Source organism: Siphateles boraxobius, unplaced genomic scaffold, assembly GCF_051911475.1.
Source record: "Siphateles boraxobius isolate OS27281-9 unplaced genomic scaffold, OSU_SipBor_1 183, whole genome shotgun sequence".
Lineage (NCBI taxonomy): Eukaryota > Metazoa > Chordata > Actinopteri > Cypriniformes > Leuciscidae > Siphateles > Siphateles boraxobius.
Genome location: NW_027508792.1, coordinates 495,843 through 518,107, shown reverse-complemented (window position 1 = coordinate 518,107; position 22,265 = coordinate 495,843). Strand labels below are relative to the sequence as shown.

At 40.2% G+C, this 22,265-nt stretch overlaps 1 protein-coding gene across 2 annotated transcripts in view; it reads left to right on the top strand.

Moving 5' to 3' along the window:
* The first annotated feature begins 549 nt into the window (after nt 1–549).
* Nucleotides 550–22,265, top strand: part of LOC143741271 (GDP-L-fucose synthase-like) — an 82,619-nt gene continuing 60,903 nt past the window's right edge. Inside the window, exon 1 of one of the 2 annotated variants that reach the window (XM_077233695.1) lies at nt 550–586. The gene's annotated coding sequence lies outside the window, so the exon portion shown is untranslated. Of the gene's footprint in view, nt 587–22,179; nt 22,228–22,265 lie in introns of those variants that run through there. The other variant, XM_077233694.1, reaches the window with a different exon arrangement.

The following is a 22,265-nucleotide window of genomic DNA, read 5'->3' as shown; positions in this document are numbered from 1 at the left end:
TGCCATTTTACCTCAGTGGGTAAAGGTAAATTGGGCCGCCAAGAAAAACATCAGTTTTTCAAAAAATATGTTCATTTACCAAACTAACAACATTATTTCTGATTGATGCCATCAAGACAGATATTATGCATAGTTTTTTTTATGTGCATGTTTGTTTTTTTATAGATTTATCATCCTTATAATAGTTTAGTTAGATTTGGTATGCCAGGCTACTTACCATGTAACTTTCTGGTGTAGTTTTGATTTGAACGATTCCCCCGCCCACCATAGCAACCATAAACTAATGAAATCACCTGTTACTTGTCAAGCACAGATATGACAACAGTTTGAAATCCTTTGCAGTCATTGGCTCTAAATTCCAGAGGGGCTGGGATCCCCAAACCTTAAATTGCCCATTTACCTGATGGCCCATTTTACCAGATATCACCCTAAGCTCTGCCCAGTGTAACCAGAAATATCAGACACTGAATATTTCAGATCACCGTCCTTAAATGTAGGTGTGTGTAACATAAACCAGTAAATTGAAAAAAAAAAAAAAAAAAATCCTCAGAACTCACAGAGCGACAGCCAACGAGTCAGAGAGCAAGTAATGCAATCATTCAGAAATATGACATAAATTATACTTTTTTTGCTGATGATATAGGCTTACGCCAAAAATGTTTTTTTGCGTGGATATGATACGCACTTTATGGTGTGAAATACACACGCACTCCCCACCCCTAATCCTAACCAAGGGGTTTTCAGTGCGTAGTGTTATAAACCTTGTTCTTCTTAAGTGTAGAAGATTTAGAAGCGAAAGACCAGAAGACGTTAGGATATCTTTCAATGCAGAAGTTACTCTTTATTAAAGACTTTGCTGTTGCGATGCTGTAGTCACCAAGTCTAACTCAAATAGCTAAAAAACACAGAGTTTATACCTTTCAAGGGGGAGGGATTAATTACATAGAGGAGGGGACTCTTGAAACAAAACATGTAAATGAAAGTACATGATTCAGCTGGTTACCTGATTTCATCAGGTAACAGTGTAACTCAGAGCCTTGAGATGCTAATCCAATCAGCCTGATTAGATCAACAAAAGGCCCAGCTGACCTTTGAGATGTGACAAGAGGTTAATGTCCGAAACCTTGATTGTCTCAAAATGGAAAACATTGTGTGCACTTTCTCAGTTAAAAATACTGTTGAACCTAAATAAAACATTTAATAATTTGTAACACTACATTTCCCCCTTTGAGAGTTCTAATAACTCTCACATTATATACAAATTTAAACACTTAAATTTGTTCTTGTAACTTTTGCCCGTTACAGGCACAAGCTCTGTGTTGATGTTTCTGCAATTGCATGCTGACACAGAAACAAAACATGCAATTAGGGTCCGTGAAGTTTCTATGGATAATAGTCTTTTCTGTTTGGAACTGTCATTTTTCGTGAGAGGCGTGATTCATTTGTTGAATGAAACACTTTATACTGTGGACGCATAGATAGTACACCAGTAGAACGAACAACAACATTGTAGTCAAGCTTAGTGTGTGTGGGTGAAGGAAGAAGAAGACAGGGTCGGCGGAATTGGGACTCGCACTTTATTCAGAAAATAAAAGAACAAAAAGGTGCGCTCGTGCGCCTTCACCGTAGTGTAGTACTACAGCACATGTATAACAAACACTCTGCCCGCTGTACCAGCTCACGCTGTATGTCTCCAGCTCTCAAGGTTCAGTCAAACGACCACTCTTCCCGTTTCATAAATAACTCAGTCCATTCAGTCAAAAACTCTTTCCACTTCGTGCATAAACTCTGCTGGTATCTGCTGCGGGTCGCGTGCGAGTCCCAAGCCCTTCTCTCTCGCCGCTCTCTCATTCCTGGCAGCTTATATGTGGTCTCCACGCCAATCACTGCAATCAGACACAGGTGTTCATCATCTGCACTTGACCTACTTACTCACCGCACAGCTCCCTGACTCGTCTCTCGCTACAGAATTCGCGAGACCATGCCCCCCTCGCCACAAACATAATTGCTATTTCCTTTATCCACAGCCAGGGTCTACTAATCAAGTTTCCGAACCATGAAGTATTATCTTCAGTTATCTGGAGTAATTTAGTTGAAAGATCAAGAATGTCTTGTTGGATTTTGGTCAAATTTTCTGTGGGGTCCATTCAACCCAGTGCAGCATTCTGGTCCGATGATGGTGCAGGCTTCCTCCTTGCGTTGCTAGAATGTAATCCAAGGCCACTCTGTTCTGTAAGATCATTATATTGTGCGAATCGAGAGTGCCCATGATGTTACCAAGGGCCAAAGCCGTATCATTGGCCAATTTCTGACCAGAATTCGATAAGCTTCTGACTTGATCAAGGGCTTGCATAACACCATAAGATGGTATTAATGCTCCAAGAGTTCTTGACCACCATGTTTGTGCACAACTGAGTCTTGGAATGCAGCCATCTTCTTTGTTTGTGGTAGGAGCTGCATTTTGTAGCTGTGGGGAGCTTGAGATGGAGTGTGTATTTTCTCTGATAGCTGGTAGAACATAAACCAGGGTGCACCTTCCGTTGAATTGGCTGGGGAGGAGGCTGTAGACAGAAGTTCCACATAACCAAAAAGTGTCAGTTGGTGGAGAGATCATACACAACTGATTTATTGCAAAAAATGTTGGTAGGGATGGGTTTCTGGAGAAACACTCATTTTCCTCTTTCTTATCTGTTGTACTAACGTACACATGGGATTCTGTTCCTCTTTCAATCACAAAGCTGCAACGTTCACGAGGAATTTCACCCAGTGGAGTCGATGCTGGAGCATAATTTTCCATGCACCAATAGAACATCATTGGCAGGAGTAGATCTGTCATGATGGGAGTAGCGGAAGTTAGGTTGCAGGATGGTCGTCCTGGAATGCAACAGGGAGAAGCTGGAGGAATTGTTGTGTTGTGACATGTATCCTTGTTGTATAATCCACTGGTATGATGATTGAATAAGGTACACGTGTCACATTTGGAAATAGGGTGTGCCACCCAGGGGATTCCTGCTCTTACTGAAGGTGCATGTGGCATGCAAACGTCCTTTCCAGGAAACAAGGCATTTCTTGACATATTCATCAGCTCTAAGAATATGTTGTTTCTGGAGTCCACACTTTGTGCGATGTCCATGATGCTTAGTAGTACGACAATCTTGATCATGTTGATGGATGACTGAAGGTTTCATATGCGTGTCTCTGCGTTGTGTATTTTTTCTTTCGTGATAGTTGGTTCGGCAGTGGGTCTAGTCGTTTTCTTGAGGTTGTGGCTTCATGCACAGATGACGAGTTCGGTGCGTATGAGTCTCGGGACAGTCATCAAGTGGTGTCTGCTCAGAGGAAGAAAGAAAAAACTAAAGACAGTAGAGCAGTATCTGTTCAAACACTAAAATTTGGAACCTTTTCTGAGTCTGCTAGACAGTAGAGTAGTATTTGTTCAAACAATAAGGTTTGTAAACTTTTCTGAGTCTGCTATTGTTGTTCCCTCTTTCCCTATTTCTTAAACCCTTTGACACCTAAGGAAACAGTGAGGTAAGGATGGACTAGGATAGTGAAGGCCTATGAGGGAAGTCTTCACCGCAGAGTTTGACCCCCGAAGCATATTGCTTTCGGTTCCTCTCTGGGCTCCTCACTGGTTCCGTGTCCTAACCTATCCCTGTAGGTGGGGGAACAACTTTACAGTGTGTACAATGAATCCAGGTTTTCCTTCCCTGACACAATACTGCAGCTGCTGTAATCAACATCACTTGATGTGGCCCATGCCACTTAGGTTCTAATGGCTTATTTCTGAATGACTTTATCATGACCCATTGACCTGGGATTGTGTGTCCACCTTCTGGTGGAGTCTGCCAACATGACTCAACTCTCTCTCTGGCACTCTGTACCGCCTTTGTTAGGTTTTCACAGTAAGCAATCAGGGCATCTGAGGCAATGTGTACATCAGCATTTCTAAGATCAATCACACCTGGCATCTGCATGGGGCGTCCAGTAATAATCTCATGAGGGCTCAGTCCTACTGTTCTGTTAGGTGATGCTCTCATTCTACACAGTACTGCTGGCAGTGCTTCGACCCATGATACCCCTTCCTGATGCATTTTGCTTAGTCTGGTTTTGATCGTTCTGTTCGATTGTTCAACCTGTCCTGATGCTTGTGGCCTGTATGGGCAGTGAAGATTCCACTTAATCTTCAAAATTCTAGACACTTCCTTGACTTCCTGTCCTGTGAAGTGTGTACCTTGATCTGAGTCAATGCAATCTGGTAATACCCATCTGGGAATGAAATCAGTGACAAGACATTTAGCAGTATGTGCAGCTGTAGCACGCCCTGTTGGATAAGCTTCTACCCATCTTGAGAACTTATCTATTACTACCAAAACATCAGTTTTTCCCTTGCAACGTGGCAATGATATGTAATCAACTTGCAGGTGACGAAATGGTCCTGGTGGAGCTGGGGTATGTGATGCTGGTGTAGTGGCTGCTGGTACATCATTATTTTTCTGACATGTAACACACCTCTTGGCTGTTTCTGTGGCTACATTTCTGAATTTTGGATTCCACCACTGATTTGAGAACCTGTGATTCATCGTTGCTGGACCACTGTGACCCAAAGTGTGTATTTGTTGAGCCAAATATGGCAACAGTGATTCGGGAGCTACATACTTTCCCCCTTTGGTCCAGCAACCGGATGAATCCACTGTGGCTCCTTTGTCTAACCATGTCCACGCTTCATACAGAGGAACGTCTTTGTACCAGTGATGTTATCGTCAGTGATGACGATAACGTAATGATTTCGTTGACGCACTTTTTTTTATGACGATAACGTGACGATGACTAGCTAAAAATGGCTCTAAGGTGACTAAAACATGACGATACGTTTTCGAGTTTTCGTTGACGAGACGAGACGGAACGAAAATGATTAGTTCACAATGCATGAAAAGTCGGACGTTCACAATGCATGTAATTTCTGTCTGTTTTGCGTGAAATCTGTCTGTATTGAGATAAAAAAAAAAGTATCAGTTGCCGTGCCGTTTCCTATCCTTGTTTTGGGTACGCCCACCACCCGGCTGGCGCACGCGCTCCAGACTTCACATAACAACAACAACACCTGCTGCTGCGACTAATTGCCAGTGGCCACACATCTTCCAAGGATCATGGCGGCGTCAAAACCAAGCGGGCTTGGTGGTCGGAAACGATGAGATAATTTATGGACATAGTTTCAGTATAGTCCATCAGAAAGAAAAACGGAATGCTTAGTATTGGGAGACGACGGTAAATCATGTGGCCACAAACTAGGTGGAAAGAATACCACAAACCTCAAGCGGCACCTGAAGGCTCATCACGCTGATATTTTTTCGAAGGTAAGTTAACTTACAAATCACGCTGGCTGTTAACATCATATATATTAAATTTTACTCGACAATCGGCTTGTGACACATTTCATGTCAAGCTTAAGGTTTTAAGTTACATAAAATCTCCTAGCGCAAATTTGCTGCTAACTTCAGGCTAATATTAGCTTGGTTACGCTAACGCTCACTTTTATTTGTTGAACATGCAGGGATTTTGGCCGGGTAGGAAGTGTAGATCCTCATTATGTTAAACCATATTGTGACCCTGGACCACAATAGTCTTATGTATCCATTTTTTTAAATTGAGATTTATACATCAATGGAAAGCTAACGCTTATTGATACAGCTTTCAGGTGAAGAATGGTTTGTTAGGGTAGGACAATATTTGGCCGAGATATTTTAAACCTATTTTAAATCAGGAATCTGAGGGTGCAAAAAAAAAAAAAAGAAAATCGCCTTTAAAGGTTTCCATTTCTGTTGGCAATTGTGCTGCATCCACTTACAAAAATATTTTTAAAATCTATTTAAGATAGGACATTTACTAAATGTCTTAATGGATCATGATCTTTACTTAATATCCTAATGATTTTGGCATGAAAGAAAAATTGCTAATTTTGACCCATACGGTGTTTAATTGGCTATTGCCACAAATCTACCCGTGGTCCAGGGTTCACGATTTCAGTGACAGTCTGAAATGTGGAGGGAAAATTAGTATTTCAGACCAGTTGCTATTTCCCATGTGTTTAACCCCCACCTGAACCGAGCACATTTTCTCCAGTTTCCCAAATCGAAAAGCTTCTTGAACAAATCGTCAAAACAGCGATGAAACGAGGATGAAAATACAATAGATTTGACACATCTGTGGCGACAACGCAACAGAAAAAGTCACAATCAGTTTGCAGCTAGAGTTATGTTCTATGTTGCCATAGTCTATTTGCTTTTAGTAATTTGTCTTACATGTTTGATATTAAAGACATTTTTGTTTTCTAAACATAATGTGTTGTAACATGATAATCTGCATAATATATATACTATTATTACTATTACTACTATAATATACAGTATACACACATACACATTTGTTGTTTTGTATTCACATGACATGACTTTTACAGATGTACTTTGTATATAGAGTAATTGTCTTTGTTTTCTCCTCATCCAGATCCCAGTGACCAGAACTCCTATACAGAAATCTGGTTGTCCAAATAACGACAGGGCACAGACATCTATCGAAACAGCCTTCGCCGCAGGATCCAAATACAAGTCAAACTCTGTGGAACAACATGTCAAAGAACAAGCTCTCGCTCTTTGGATTGGACGCACTGGTCTACCTGCTTCCACAGTTGAAGATGAAGATTTCATCCACATGATAGAGACCTTTGATAAAAGGCTGACTATACCCAAAAGAACAAAAATAAACAACTTGGTTGACAAGATTTATGATGACGAAAAACTAAAGTACAAAGAGCGGCTTGCCAGAGCACGTAAAATAACAATTGGGCTGGACATATGGACCAAAAAAGGACTCACCGCTTCATATCTGGCAATTACTGCATGTTTTTTTTTGTACTGTGGTAAACAAAGCACAGCACATATTGTTGAGACTTGATCAGATTGCACACCCACACACGGCAGAGTGTATTAAACGTTGTGTTGACTGATGCATAGAGGACTGGGGAATACCCCAACACAAAATTCTAACAGTCATAACTGACAACGGAAGCAACATGATTGCTGCATTCAAGTCAAATGAACCGGATGAGCCCTCTAGCTCCGACTCCGAGGATGAATCCATCGAGACGAGTGACCCTGAAGATTCTGAGGTGGCTGTTAGAGAACACCAGAGGTAAATTACTTCAGTTTGGTGTTAATTTTCTGTATGTCAGTCACTCTTGAGTTATGCTTGTAGGTTATAGTCACTTTTTTTTAGCAATTGTTCATGGCAATTTCATTGAATGTCCTTAACTATTTGTTTTTCCCTGTATTTTTGTCTATTCTAGGTTTGGAGCCATAGATATGAGTAGGACCCCCTGCGTTGTACACACACTACAACTTGTGGTGAACATGATCCAGAAAGACACATGTGTCAACCGACTGCTGAGAAAAGTTAGAGGTCTTGTTAAGCTCTTCCGCAAGTCATCGGTGGCAACTGAGCGACTGCTGCAGCTGTGTCAACTAACCCTGGTCAAAGACTGCCCTACTAGATGGTCCAGCACATATCAGATGATATCACGGCTTCTCCAAATCAAAGACTCAGTAGTTCAGGTTGCGGATGGGATGAGCTGGGACAATTTACTGTAAAGTAGGTGGCATAAGCTGTCCGCTTTCAGAGATTTACTCATCCCCTTCGCTGAGCATACCCAGTTGCTCCAGAGTGACACGCAGTCATTATTCCTTGTGGTGCCTGCCCTTCTGGACCTGCAGGGTCACCTGTCTGAGTTCCCCCATGCCCAGGGATCTAGCTTTAAGCACCTCGCTTCCCTGGCAATTAAGATGAAGGCAAACATGGACAAGAGGTTCAGCTGCTTTCTTGATCACACTGACTCCAAGTTTTCACCTCTCGCTGCTGCTGCATGCTTCCTTGACCCAACAGTTGCATCTGAAGCACTCATTGAAAACGATGACGAGCAAATAGAGGCACTTCTGAGAAGATCAGAATATTATATTGCTCAATTGGTGCCACCAGTTGTACGGGAGGAGGAGGCTGAAGATGAGGAGCCAGAGGAAGGAGAAGAATCCAAAGGAGAGCAGCCTCATAACAAGCGGCCCAGATTCAGATTTTTGTCCAAACCAAGCCGGCCTTCCAACAAGTCTACCCTCTCAAAGCCGTGTGTCAAGGAGGAAATCAAGAAATTCAAGGAGCAGTTGTCACAGCATACAAGCCAAGAGACTGCCCTAGAATTTTGGGCTGCACAGGGAGATTCTGTTTATCTGTGCTTAAAACCTATTGCCTTAGACCTGCTGGCCATGCCAGCATCTCAAGCATTTGCTGAGAGAGTCTTTAGCATTACAGGTGACCTCAGTCGTGGCCGTCGTAATAGAGCAAGAGTCATTTTAGAAAGAAGTGCTTTCCTGAAACTGAATCGAGATCAGTAGGCTAATTTAACGAGCATTTAATGTTTATTTTATTTTTTACAGATATGTTGTTTTATGTGATATTCTGTTTGGGCTTGCTGTGAGACTGCACTAGAGGTAGAACCCTCCTCTAATTCATTGTTAAACCAATGTTGTTTTTATTTATTTAGTAAGATAGTTTGCTTCTTCTTTTTTTAAGCAGAGACCAAATACAGTGTTTACATTATTCAGGGATTGTCTTATTCATTTTTATGTTCAACACACTTCAAGTGTCATGTTTGTCATACTTTATATTCAAGTATGCATTCCTAAAAACCTATGTTAAATGCACCTCATTATTATTTATTTTATTATTTTGTTTCAGAATGTTTGCAACTTTGCAGTTTGCTCAAGTTAAAGATAGACAGGGTTGTATGATGTTTGTGTTTACAAATAATATGCATCTTGTTGTTGCACTGGCAGACAAGTTGAAGCAGTTGAAGAAGTTGTTGTAGATCTTATGTGTTCCTCAATAGCTAATATTTTGGGCACGTTGTTCATTGCACGTTAGCAAGTTCACAAATAAAGCCACAATTGCCAAAGTAAGAATGTTTTTATTCCTGGCTTTTTTGGAGTAAAACAGTGATTCCACTGTTACCACTTTATCTGTGTGTAATGTTGTAGTAGCTCAAAGTTTTTTGCTGTTTAAACTTTAAACCATTCCTTTATTAATGTGATTACTGGTGAAGATAGCATTTCATATTTATGGAAAAACTATAACTTGAAATATGGGGATAAAAGGTTTCTGCTCAATGTGACAATGAAGTACAGCTTGGCAATGGTAGCACTGCATCTCCATCAATGAGAAAGTCTAGTTTATTATGCAAAGGTTTTAAGGTTAGCTGTTGTTTTATGAAATATAACGCTTATTGATACAGCTTTCAGGTGAAGAATGGTTTGTTAGGATAGGACAATATTTGGCCGAGATATTTTAAACCTATTTTAAATCAGGAATCTGAGGGTGCAAAAAAAAAAAAAAAAAAATTTTTTTGAGAAAATCGCCTTTAAAGGTTTCCATTTCTGTTGGCAATTGTGCTGCATCCACTTACAAAAATATTTTTAAAATCTATTTAAGATAGGACATTTACTAAATGTCTTAATGGATCATGATCTTTACTTAATATCCTAATGATTTTGGCATGAAAGAAAAATTGCTAATTTTGACCCATACGGTGTTTAATTGGCTATTGCCACAAATCTACCCGTGGTCCAGGGTCACGATTTCAGTGACAGTCTGAAATGTGGAGGGAAAATTAGTATTTCAGACCAGTTGCTATTTCCCATGTGTTTAACCCCCACCTGAACCGAGCACATTTTCTCCAGTTTCCCAAATCGAAAAGCTTCTTGAACAAATCGTCAAAACAGCGATGAAACGAGGATGAAAATACAATAGATTTGACACATCTGTGGCGACAACGCAACAGAAAAAGTCACAATCAGTTTGCAGCTAGAGTTATGTTCTATGTTGCCATAGTCTATTTGCTTTTAGTAATTTGTCTTACATGTTTGATATTAAAGACATTTTTGTTTTCTAAACATAATGTGTTGTAACATGATAATCTGCATAATATATATACTATTATTACTATTACTACTATAATATACAGTATACACACATACACATTTGTTGTTTTGTATTCACATGACATGACTTTTACAGATGTACTTTGTATATAGAGTAATTGTCTTTGTTTTCTCCTCATCCAGATCCCAGTGACCAGAACTCCTATACAGAAATCTGGTTGTCCAAATAACGACAGGGCACAGACATCTATCGAAACAGCCTTCGCCGCAGGATCCAAATACAAGTCAAACTCTGTGGAACAACATGTCAAAGAACAAGCTCTCGCTCTTTGGATTGGACGCACTGGTCTACCTGCTTCCACAGTTGAAGATGAAGATTTCATCCACATGATAGAGACCTTTGATAAAAGGCTGACTATACCCAAAAGAACAAAAATAAACAACTTGGTTGACAAGATTTATGATGACGAAAAACTAAAGTACAAAGAGCGGCTTGCCAGAGCACGTAAAATAACAATTGGGCTGGACATATGGACCAAAAAAGGACTCACCGCTTCATATCTGGCAATTACTGCATGTTTTTTTTTTGTACTGTGGTAAACAAAGCACAGCACATATTGTTGAGACTTGATCAGATTGCACACCCACACACGGCAGAGTGTATTAAACGTTGTGTTGACTGATGCATAGAGGACTGGGGAATACCCCAACACAAAATTCTAACAGTCATAACTGACAACGGAAGCAACATGATTGCTGCATTCAAGTCAAATGAACCGGATGAGCCCCCTAGCTCCGACTCCGAGGATGAATCCATCGAGACGAGTGACCCTGAAGATTCTGAGGTGGCTGTTAGAGAACACCAGAGGTAAATTACTTCAGTTTGGTGTTAATTTTCTGTATGTCAGTCACTCTTGAGTTATGCTTGTAGGTTATAGTCACTTTTTTTTTAGCAATTGTTCATGGCAATTTCATTGAATGTCCTTAACTATTTGTTTTTCCCTGTATTTTTGTCTATTCTAGGTTTGGAGCCATAGATATGAGTAGGACCCCCTGCGTTGTACACACACTACAACTTGTGGTGAACATGATCCAGAAAGACACATGTGTCAACCGACTGCTGAGAAAAGTTAGAGGTCTTGTTAAGCTCTTCCGCAAGTCATCGGTGGCAACTGAGCGACTGCTGCAGCTGTGTCAACTAACCCTGGTCAAAGACTGCCCTACTAGATGGTCCAGCACATATCAGATGATATCACGGCTTCTCCAAATCAAAGACTCAGTAGTTCAGGTTGCGGATGGGATGAGCTGGGACAATTTACTGTAAAGTAGGTGGCATAAGCTGTCCGCTTTCAGAGATTTACTCATCCCCTTCGCTGAGCATACCCAGTTGCTCCAGAGTGACACGCAGTCATTATTCCTTGTGGTGCCTGCCCTTCTGGACCTGCAGGGTCACCTGTCTGAGTTCCCCCATGCCCAGGGATCTAGCTTTAAGCACCTCGCTTCCCTGGCAATTAAGATGAAGGCAAACATGGACAAGAGGTTCAGCTGCTTTCTTGATCACACTGACTCCAAGTTTTCACCTCTCGCTGCTGCTGCATGCTTCCTTGACCCAACAGTTGCATCTGAAGCACTCATTGAAAACGATGACGAGCAAATAGAGGCACTTCTGAGAAGATCAGAATATTATATTGCTCAATTGGTGCCACCAGTTGTACGGGAGGAGGAGGCTGAAGATGAGGAGCCAGAGGAGGGAGAAGAATCCAAAGGAGAGCAGCCTCATAACAAGCGGCCCAGATTCAGATTTTTGTCCAAACCAAGCCGGCCTTCCAACAAGTCTACCCTCTCAAAGCCGTGTGTCAAGGAGGAAATCAAGAAATTCAAGGAGCAGTTGTCACAGCATACAAGCCAAGAGACTGCCCTAGAATTTTGGGCTGCACAGGGAGATTCTGTTTATCTGTGCTTAAAACCTATTGCCTTAGACCTGCTGGCCATGCCAGCATCTCAAGCATTTGCTGAGAGAGTCTTTAGCATTACAGGTGACCTCAGTCGTGGCCGTCGTAATAGAGCAAGAGTCATTTTAGAAAGAAGTGCTTTCCTGAAACTGAATCGAGATCAGTAGGCTAATTTAACGAGCATTTAATGTTTATTTTATTTTTTACAGATATGTTGTTTTATGTGATATTCTGTTTGGGCTTGCTGTGAGACTGCACTAGAGGTAGAACCCTCCTCTAATTCATTGTTAAACCAATGTTGTTTTTATTTATTTAGTAAGATAGTTTGCTTCTTTTTTTTTTAAGCAGAGACCAAATACAGTGTTTACATTATTCAGGGATTGTCTTATTCATTTTTATGTTCAACACACTTCAAGTGTCATGTTTGTCATACTTTATATTCAAGTATGCATTCCTAAAAACCTATGTTAAATGCACCTCATTATTATTTATTTTATTATTTTGTTTCAGAATGTTTGCAACTTTGCAGTTTGCTCAAGTTAAAGATAGACAGGGTTGTATGATGTTTGTGTTTACAAATAATATGCATCTTGTTGTTGCACTGGCAGACAAGTTGAAGCAGTTGAAGAAGTTGTTGTAGATCTTATGTGTTCCTCAATAGCTAATATTTTGGGCACGTTGTTCATTGCACGTTAGCAAGTTCACAAATAAAGCCACAATTGCCAAAGTAAGAATGTTTTTATTCCTGGCTTTTTTGGAGTAAAACAGTGATTCCACTGTTACCACTTTATCTGTGTGTAATGTTGTAGTAGCTCAAAGTTTTTTGCTGTTTAAACTTTAAACCATTCCTTTATTAATGTGATTACTGGTGAAGATAGCATTTCATATTTATGGAAAAACTATAACTTGAAATATGGGGATAAAAGGTTTCTGCTCAATGTGACAATGAAGTACAGCTTGGCAATGGTAGCACTGCATCTCCATCAATGAGAAAGTCTAGTTTATTATGCAAAGGTTTTAAGGTTAGCTGTTGTTTTATGAATTGCAACACTTGCTATACAACCTTTCAAACCTAAGCCCATTTTCAATACCATTAATTATTTTCAATTAATAATTATTAATAATAATATTAATTTTAACCTAAATTAATTTGTTAAAGACTACTTTTTTTAAACTAAAATTGACTAAAACTTGACTAAAACCTTTTTGTTTTCGTCGACTAAAACTTGACTAAAACCCCTTTTGTTTTCGTCGACTAAAATTAACTAAAACTATTAATTTTATAAGTGACTAAAATGTGACTAAAACTTAAAAGCATTTTCGTCCAAAAGACTAAGACTAAGACTAAAACTAAAAGGGCTGCCAAAAACAACACTGCTTTGTACAGATCAATTATTGATTCAGGAGGCATAATTGTTTCCTGTGCTGCACTACCTGAACACACTTGTACAGTTGCATAGAAACAAGCCTGTTTAGCTGCTATATCAGCAAGAGCATTACCTTTAGCTTCCGTAGTTTTAGTTGCGAGATGTGCTTTCACTTTGATCACTGCTAATTTCTTTGGAAGTTTCATGGAAAACATTAGATCTTTCACTAATTCAGCATGCTTAATGGGGGATCCAGCAGAAGTTAGAAACTGTCTGGTTTGCCAAATGACACCAAAATCATGAATTACCCCAAAAGCATATCTGGAATCTGTGTAGATATTAGCAACTGATCCTGAAGCTAGCATGCATGCTCTTGTTAGGGCTACTAGTTCTGCAGCTTGAGGTGAAAAATGATCTGGAAGACTTCCTGAAGCTAACACTTCAGTGGTGGACGTTACTGCATAACCTGCTCGTCTGTTACCTTCAATTACTTGAGCTGAACCGTCAACCAACAACTCAAATTCTGAATTCTCTATTGGAGTTTCTTTTACTTCACTCAGAGGTGTATATGTAAGCGTAACACAATCGTGAGTCATTTCTCCTTCATCCTCTAACAAATTCTCAGTCATTGCAGACATCATACATGAGGATGGGTTTGTGACTGGTGCATACTGTAAAACAATGTTCGGAGCTGCTGAGTTGCTAACCAATTTCTCCAACGGGAGGAGGTTACAGAAGTGACATTTGATTGATTCATTAATGCGGACACTGCATGAGGGCATTTTACATTTACAGTCTGACCTAACACCATTACTGTTGAAGCCTGAAGAGCTAGATGAACTGCCTGCACTGCTCTAAGACATGGGCCCATACCTTGAGCGACTATGTCAAGTTTACCAGAATAGTAATGAATTGGGCATAAACTGCCCCCTTGATCTTGCATTAGACATGCAGTCATAAAGCCTAAGTGTTCATGGACATAAAGCACAAAGGGTCTATCAGATTGGGCAATTCCTAATGCTGGTGCTTGACATAGTGCTCTCTTCAAATCATTGAATGCTTTGAGGTGAAATTCTTCCATACACACAGTATCTGAATCTTTACCATGGCCTTTCAACAAGTCATAGAGAGGCTGTGCAATCGAGGCATATTCTTCAATCCACGGTCTACAGTAACCTGCTGTTCCTAAAAATGAGCGGAGTGTTTTAATGGTAGTAGGCGGAGGTATGGTTTTGACTGAAGCTGCTCGATCCTGTGTAATGGATCTATTTCCTGCACCAATTGTTTGACCCAGAAATGGGACTTGCTTTTTAGCAATTTGAGCTTTGTGAAAGCTGCATTTGTGTCCTTTTTTATGCAAATAGTCCAACAATGATGCCAATTCAGTTTGATGTACCTCGTGATCTGTTGAGGCAATCAAAATATCATCAACATATTGGATCATTGTGGACTGTTTTACCGGACATTCTGGGTCATACAAATCACGTCTGACAGCCTGATGGTATATGGTTGGGGAGTTTTGAAATCCCTGTGGCAAATGTGTCCACTGGTATTGTTCATAGTCAACTGTGAAAGCTAACCATGGCTGGCTGTCAGAGTGCAATGGTACAGAAAATAATCCATTAAACATATCAATTACTGAAAAAATCTGACACTCTAATGGTAAGCCATTACAAATTGTGGACGGATCTGCCACTAGGGGGGTGATTTTATCAATATGTTTATTGGCTACTCTGTAGTCTATGGTGAGTCTCCATGTCCCTTTGGATTTCTTGATGGGCCATATGGGTGAATTACATGGACTGTTGGTTTTAACTAGCAGTCTTTGCGTCAGCAATTTTTCTACAATAGGCTTGATCCCCTGTATAGCTTCCTTGTTGATCGGATATTGTTTGGTGAACGGAGGTGGACTCCCCGTCAATTTTATTGGTTCTACACCTGTCAACAAACCACAATCATCCTTGTCTTTAGCCCAAATTGGATGATTCTGTAAGAAAGCATACTCTGGAGGGATTACATTATTGGTAGAAACTTGTGCTGAGGAAATTTTAATGCTAGCAAATTCTGAGGACATGTCTAACTTTAGATGTACTTGTCTCAGGAGATCCATGCCTAAAATTGCACCTGTATTTAATGGAGCACATAGCAGTTTTGTAGTCAGATTTTCGGGCCAAATTGAACATCTACGGGCGAGGTTTCATACAAACAGAATCTTCACCTACTACGCCAGTTAAAGAAAGTTTGATTTTCTTGTACGGAATGTCTAAACCTTTAGCCAATTTTGTAGGAATTATTGTAATTTCTGCACCTGTACCAAGCAAAAAGTCAATCTCTTTCTCTTGTATGCTACCTTTCACAAAAATTCTTGTGTCATTATGATGGATTACAGGTGAAAGGTAGCTACTCACAGCTCCAACAATTAGTTTTTTTCCTGGTTTTTTTGTGCTCTTAGAAGAGCCTGAACGAGCTGTCCTAAAGTTTCAGTGGACACTTGCGGAACTACTTCAGGGTTGTATGCAGGCTGAGAAGGAGCAGAATTATGCATAGCATTTTTTTTGTATCTTGCAACTTCTTCCTACACTCTTTCTCCCAATGTCCTAATTTTCCACAATAGTGGCATGTGCCTTCTTTTTTAGACCACCGGCTTTCTTGTTTTGCTGTGCTAAATGTAACTGCTGCTACTCTCACTTTGGCTTTAACATCAGCATCTCTTTCCCATGCCGCCAAACTGTCTAAGTTACTTCTGAGAGTTCTGTTAGACCAAGCTATATCTAGAAATGGCAAAGCTCTTCTGTATTCGGCCACAAGGTCATCTGACCAGATACGAATCAGTGGTCCTTTGTCATCGAGCACTCTTTCAGAATCATCCACTATTCCACTGTAAGTTACGGCTGACTGACAAAACCTCTCAGTATATTCGCACACATTTTCATCTTTCTTTTGTACACAGCTAGTAATTCTAGACCAATCTATTTTGGGCCCTAAGATATTCTTTAGGATTTTCAAAACACCTTCTCTCATATCACTTCTACTGGCATGTTGTAGTTCAGAAGTCACGGCAGATTGAAAACTATTGAATTCAGTTTCAGTTAAAATTTGTGACATTAACTGTGTGACCTCTGTTAACGACATGTCATATAGACGCATTTTGCTGATTAATGTTCTTCTAAATTCAGAAAACTGTGTATGTGCTGATGGCAAGCTCTGGGATAATTTCTCTATGTCTCTAGGTCCGAGTGCTTTGGCAACAGTTTGGATTTGGACAACAGAAGAGTTGGGATTTGCGGATCTACCGACCAAATCTTGTCTGGGTGAATCTCATATTTATGTGTTAGTTCTTGTCTAACTTTTTCTGTGACTATTAGGTTCATTTGTTCTCCTAACACTATCTGACCACAAAGGGGTAGCAAGACCACCTTTTTCAGTTGTTGGAACCAGCCTAGCATTCCTTCTAACCATTTTGTGATGTTTCTTTGTCATCACACAATCAAAAAAACAATAAAACTTCTCCGATCAACAGAGGGTACACTTGTTAACACAGATCAACTATTGTTAACCTTCTTTGGCAGAGCAAAGGATAACACAATATTACTAGCACTTTACGCTAATCTTCCCTGCCTCAAACAGAGGATAAAACAAAATATTAGCAAGTAATGCTAACCTTCTCTGTGAACAGAGGATGAACAAAAAAACAAAACAAATAACTAGCACGTAATGCTAAAATCTGCCCTGCCTGACAACAGAGGATCAACTTTCATCTCTAAAAGAAAATTTTAGAGGATAACACCAGTTTACCAAACTCTACAGCTGTCTGTTAAACCTTCTCTGGCGGCGCAGAGGAATGACAAATTTGTACTGGTCTTCAGTGGTTCTTTGAATAGAGTGGAATCTCACCAAATCATTGGTTGTGCGGAAAGATTCCGTCTGGAAACTCAGTCAGCTTTGAGATCTTTGCTGAGCTTGAAGTTTCAAGATTCAGTCTGGAACTGGAAATGTTGAGCTTGAAGTTTCAAGATTCAGGCTGGAACTGGAAAGTCAGATCTTTGTTGAGTACAAGTTCTGGATTCTGGTGAAGTTAATTCTATCCGGGTCACGGCACCATCTGTTGTAAACCTTGTTCTTTTTAAGTGTAGAAGATTTAGAAGCGAAAGACCAGGAGACATTGGGATATCTTTCAATGCAGAAGTTACTCTTTATTGAAGACTTTGCTGTTGCGATGCTGTAGTCACCAAGTCTAACTCAAATAGCTAAAAAAACACAGAATTTATACCTTTCAAGGGGGATGGATTAATTACATAGAGGAGGGGACTCTTGAACAAAACATGTAAATGAAAGTACATGATTCAGCTGGTTGCCTGATTTCATCAGGTAACAGTGTAACTCAGAGCCTTGAGATGCTAATCCAATCAGCCTGATTAGATCAACAAAAGGCCCAGCTGACCTTTGAGATGTGACAAGAGGTCAATGTCCGAAATCTTGATTGCCTCAAAATGGAAAACATTGTGTGCACTTTCTCAGTGAAAAATACTGTTGAACCTAAATAAAACATTTAATAATTTGTAACACTACAGTAGCATATGCACGCAAAAACTATTTTTGGCGTATACATGGCACGAGAAATAACATTCGTTGTATAGATACGCACTGTTTTTACTTTACATACTGATTCTCTCATAGTTGGTTTATGGTGGTAATAATTTATTCAATTTACTTAGTAGGCCTACTTGTTTCTTAGATCTTAAATGGTCTTGCTCGGACAGTTTTTCAAACAAAACAGGAGAGTATTCATGTAAGCTCTGCCCAGTGTAACGGAAAATATCAGATGTATGTTTTCTTTTCTTTTCATATTTCATTACATTATTTACGTAAATTAACGCCCAATACTTGAACAGTTTAAAGTGTAATCCGGCAATTCAGGAGTCAGGACGCAGCCTTTGAATCAGGACGCAGCACCAGCTCTGGTCATGGTCTTGGCTAAGCCGAAAATACATGACCGGCGGTGCCGGGGGTGAAACATCCTCGCCATGTCCTCCAGTAAAATATAAAACATAAAAATGACAATAGCCAATTCTGGTTCCATAGCAGTTTACTCAATTATAACAAATGAATTATCAGGATGGCAGCTGTACTCTCGCACCGTTGCTAGGCGCCAGGAGCGGTAATCGGGAACACCTGGTTGCACAATTAGGAAATCCTATACAAAGGCTACATGGTATGGACGAATAGGCTGCATAATTCGAAGTCCGCGGCCTTGAAGGATGCAGCCTTCACATTGGGACACAGCTAGAGACTACTGCTCATTTTTTCAAGATTTTGATAGCTTATTTTATGTAGCCTACTTGCCAGCTTTTTTAATCATTCAAATTTGGCTGGGTGGCTATTAACACATTTTTCTGTGGTGTGACAAACTCAGAGCACATACTTAATTTTGACTTTATAATTATGATAAAGATGACTTAAAGGGCACCTATTATGCAAAATTCACTTTTACATGGTGTTTGAACATAAATGTGTGTTGGCAGTCTGTGAGCAAAACCACCCAAGAATTATAAAAATCCACCCAGTGTTTTTTTTTACAATCTCAATAAATCATAAGCACTGTCTCAGAACGAGCTGTTCTAAGATTCGTCTCAATGTGACGTAGGATTGAGCAAGCCCCACCGACGTGGTTTGATTGACACTGTGGTTTTGGCATAGACCCCGCCCTCGGTGATCTGTACACCATCCTCCATTTTCCTCCAAATTCTGACGATTTGTGCTGCCTTGTCGAAAATGCCTCCTAAGAAACATAAGTGTTCTGTTGTGGGATGTAATAATGTACATAGTAGTTTTCACTTACTTCTGACATCAGAGCCACTGAAACGTTTTCAGTGGATGGATTTTATTTACGAAGGAAAGGCGCCACTTAAACTTTCAAAATACGTTTGTTTGCGCAAATCATTTTCTGACTGACTGTTTTGTGAACGAGGGTCAATTCAAAGTTAATCCTCAAGTGTGGATCGTTGCCTACTGTTCGCGATCCAACGTCACCTCCAGTAGAAGTAAGTGTATTTGATGATTTTTGAGCAAATAGTCATTTCAGTCGATGTCAGCCAATTCAACAACAAATGCGTCTAAAGTTGTTGTCGTCATCGCAGGATGTCTGTGTTTATAATTCAAACCTTGTTTTACGTGCACCACACGTTTATGAATATTTTTTTAAAGATATTGTATTATGATTTTCATTACACGAGAGTAGATGTTAAAACTTCATGCTGATTTGTACTCGGCTTTCGCCAAGATAAGCACCAACTAAGACATAGCTTTACAGTAACCTATGCTTCTCCATCCATTTACGCTTCTTTCCATATGGTGATGTAAATCTCCTTCTGTCTAGTGTTAACACGTGTCAGCACACACAACGGCTGCAACCAGTGCGGTCCCCCCATGACAACCGTCTGGATTGAGCTGAGTAGGGGACATCTCTAGGGTCTTCAAGTGGGCACCTTCCGTCCTCAGTGTTTCGTCGACTAGCCCACGACACCTCAAGAGGGCTCGACAGTGACTCTGGCGTCCCAGAGTCACCCCCCTCCGTCCCCCACTCAACTTAGCCCAGCTTACTGACCTCTACATCCCTCCTGCTGCTGAGACCTAACCACAATCTCACAATCTCTCCGCAACCCAACCACACGCGCCAACCCGTTTGACTAAGGCTGTCGAGCCCCACTGGTGCGTTAATATGCAGTTTCAGTGGCAACTTTTCCGTATGGCATACCACCTACCGCAAAACACAATATCTGCCCAACCACCCGTCATTCACGCAATATACACAGGAACGTAATGACTGTAAATACTATACAACCTATACAAATAAACCAACAGGGCGGAGGAATATTGTCTTCTGCATGTAATGTTATGCTAGAACAGGCGGCAACTTATTGGTCATACTACGCTTGCCTTCCAATGCTAAAGCCAAACATCGCAATACTTGGTCATGGCGCCAACTTAAACCGACCTTGGCTAAGAGCCACCTTACATCCTGTCAAAATGTGCCTTAATGTGGCAGGTGATGAACACAAAGGACAAGAGGGATCCTCTCCTACCCAGATGTTTAGGTTCTGCTTCTCTCGACACGTCGGGACTTCACAGAGATGCACATTTAAGTTTATCTGAGTTTATGTCTTTTATTTTTACATCCAACATCTGCACCCACACACACAACACATCCCAGCACTTACCCTACATCCCGTGGTTGGTTACGTTGTTTATATTTGTGTTACATACACATTAAATGTATGTTTTGCACTGTTTGCTCGTGGCATGGTCTCCTATTGATTGTTATGGCCTTGAGTCAGTCGTAACAGTAACATAAACAAGTAAACTGTTTTTTTGTTGTTGTTGAATCATTTCTACATAACTCACAACACTATTTTTGGCGTATAAATGGCACGAGAAATAACATTCGTTGTATAGACACGCACTGTTTTTACTTTACATACTGATTCTCTCATAGTTGGTTTAATTTCTTTTTTGAGGTGGTGATAATTTATTCAATTTACTTAGTAGGCCTACTTGTTTCTTAGATCTTAAATGGTCTTGCTCGACCAGTATTTCAAACAAAACAGGAGAGTATTCATCTAAGCTCTGCCCAGTGTAACGGAAAATATCAGATGTATGTTTTCTTTTCTTTTCATATTTCATTACATTATTTACATAAATTAACGCCCAATACTTGAACAGTTTAAAGTGTAATCCGGCAATTCAGGAGTCAGGACGCAGCCTCTGAATCGGGACGCAGCACCAGCTCTGGCCATGGTCTTGGCTAAGCCGAAAATACATGACCGGCGGTGCCGGGGGTGAAATATCCTCGCCATGTCCTCAAGTAAAATATAAAACATAAAAATGACAATAGCCAATTCTGGTTCCATAGCTGTTTACTCAATTATAACAAATGAATTATCAGGATGGCAGCTGTACTCTCGCACCGTTGCTAGGCGCCAGGAGAGGTAATCGGGAACACCTGGTTGCACAATTAGGAAATCCTATTCGAAGGCTACATGGTATGGACGAATAGGCTGCATCCTTCGAAGTCCGCGGCCTTGAAGGATGCAGCCTTCACATTGGGACACAGCTAGAGGCTACTGCTCATTTTTTCAAGATTTTGATAGCTTATTTTATGTTGCCTACTTGCCGGCTTTTTTAATCATTCAAATTTGGCTGGGTGGCTATTAACACATTTTTCTGTGGTGTGACAAACTCAGAGCACATACTTAATTTTGACTTTATAATTTTGATAAAGATGACTTAATTTTGACAGGGACTTTAAATGTAGGTGTAACATAAACCAGTAAACTGTTTTTTTGTTGTTGTTGAATAATTTCCACATAACTCACAGAGCGACAGCCAACGAGCCAGAGGGCAAGTAATGCAATCATTCAGAAATATGACATAAATTATTACTTTTTGCTGATGATATAGGCCTACGCCCAATTTTTTTTTTGCGTGCATATGATACGCACTTTATGGCATGAAATACACACGCACTCCCCAGCCCTAATCCTAACCAAGGGGTTTTCAGTGCGTAGCATATGCAGCAAAAACTATTTTTGGCGTATAAATGGCACGATAAATAACATTAGTTGTATAGATTTACTTTACATACTGATTCTGTCATAGTTGGTTTAATTTCTTTTTTGAGGTGGGAATAATTGATTCAATTTACTTAGTAGGCTTACTTGTTTTAAATGGTCTATCTCGGCCAGTTTTTTTAAACAAAACAGGAGAATATTCATGTAAGCTCCGCCCAGTGTAACCGAAAATATCAGACACTGAATATTTCAGATCACTGTCCTTAAATGTGGGTGTGTGTAACATAAACCAGTAAACTGGAATTTTTTGTATCATTTCCTCAGAACTCAGAGCGACAGCCAACGAGTCAGAGAGCAGGTAATGCAATCATTCAGAAATATGACATAAATTATTAT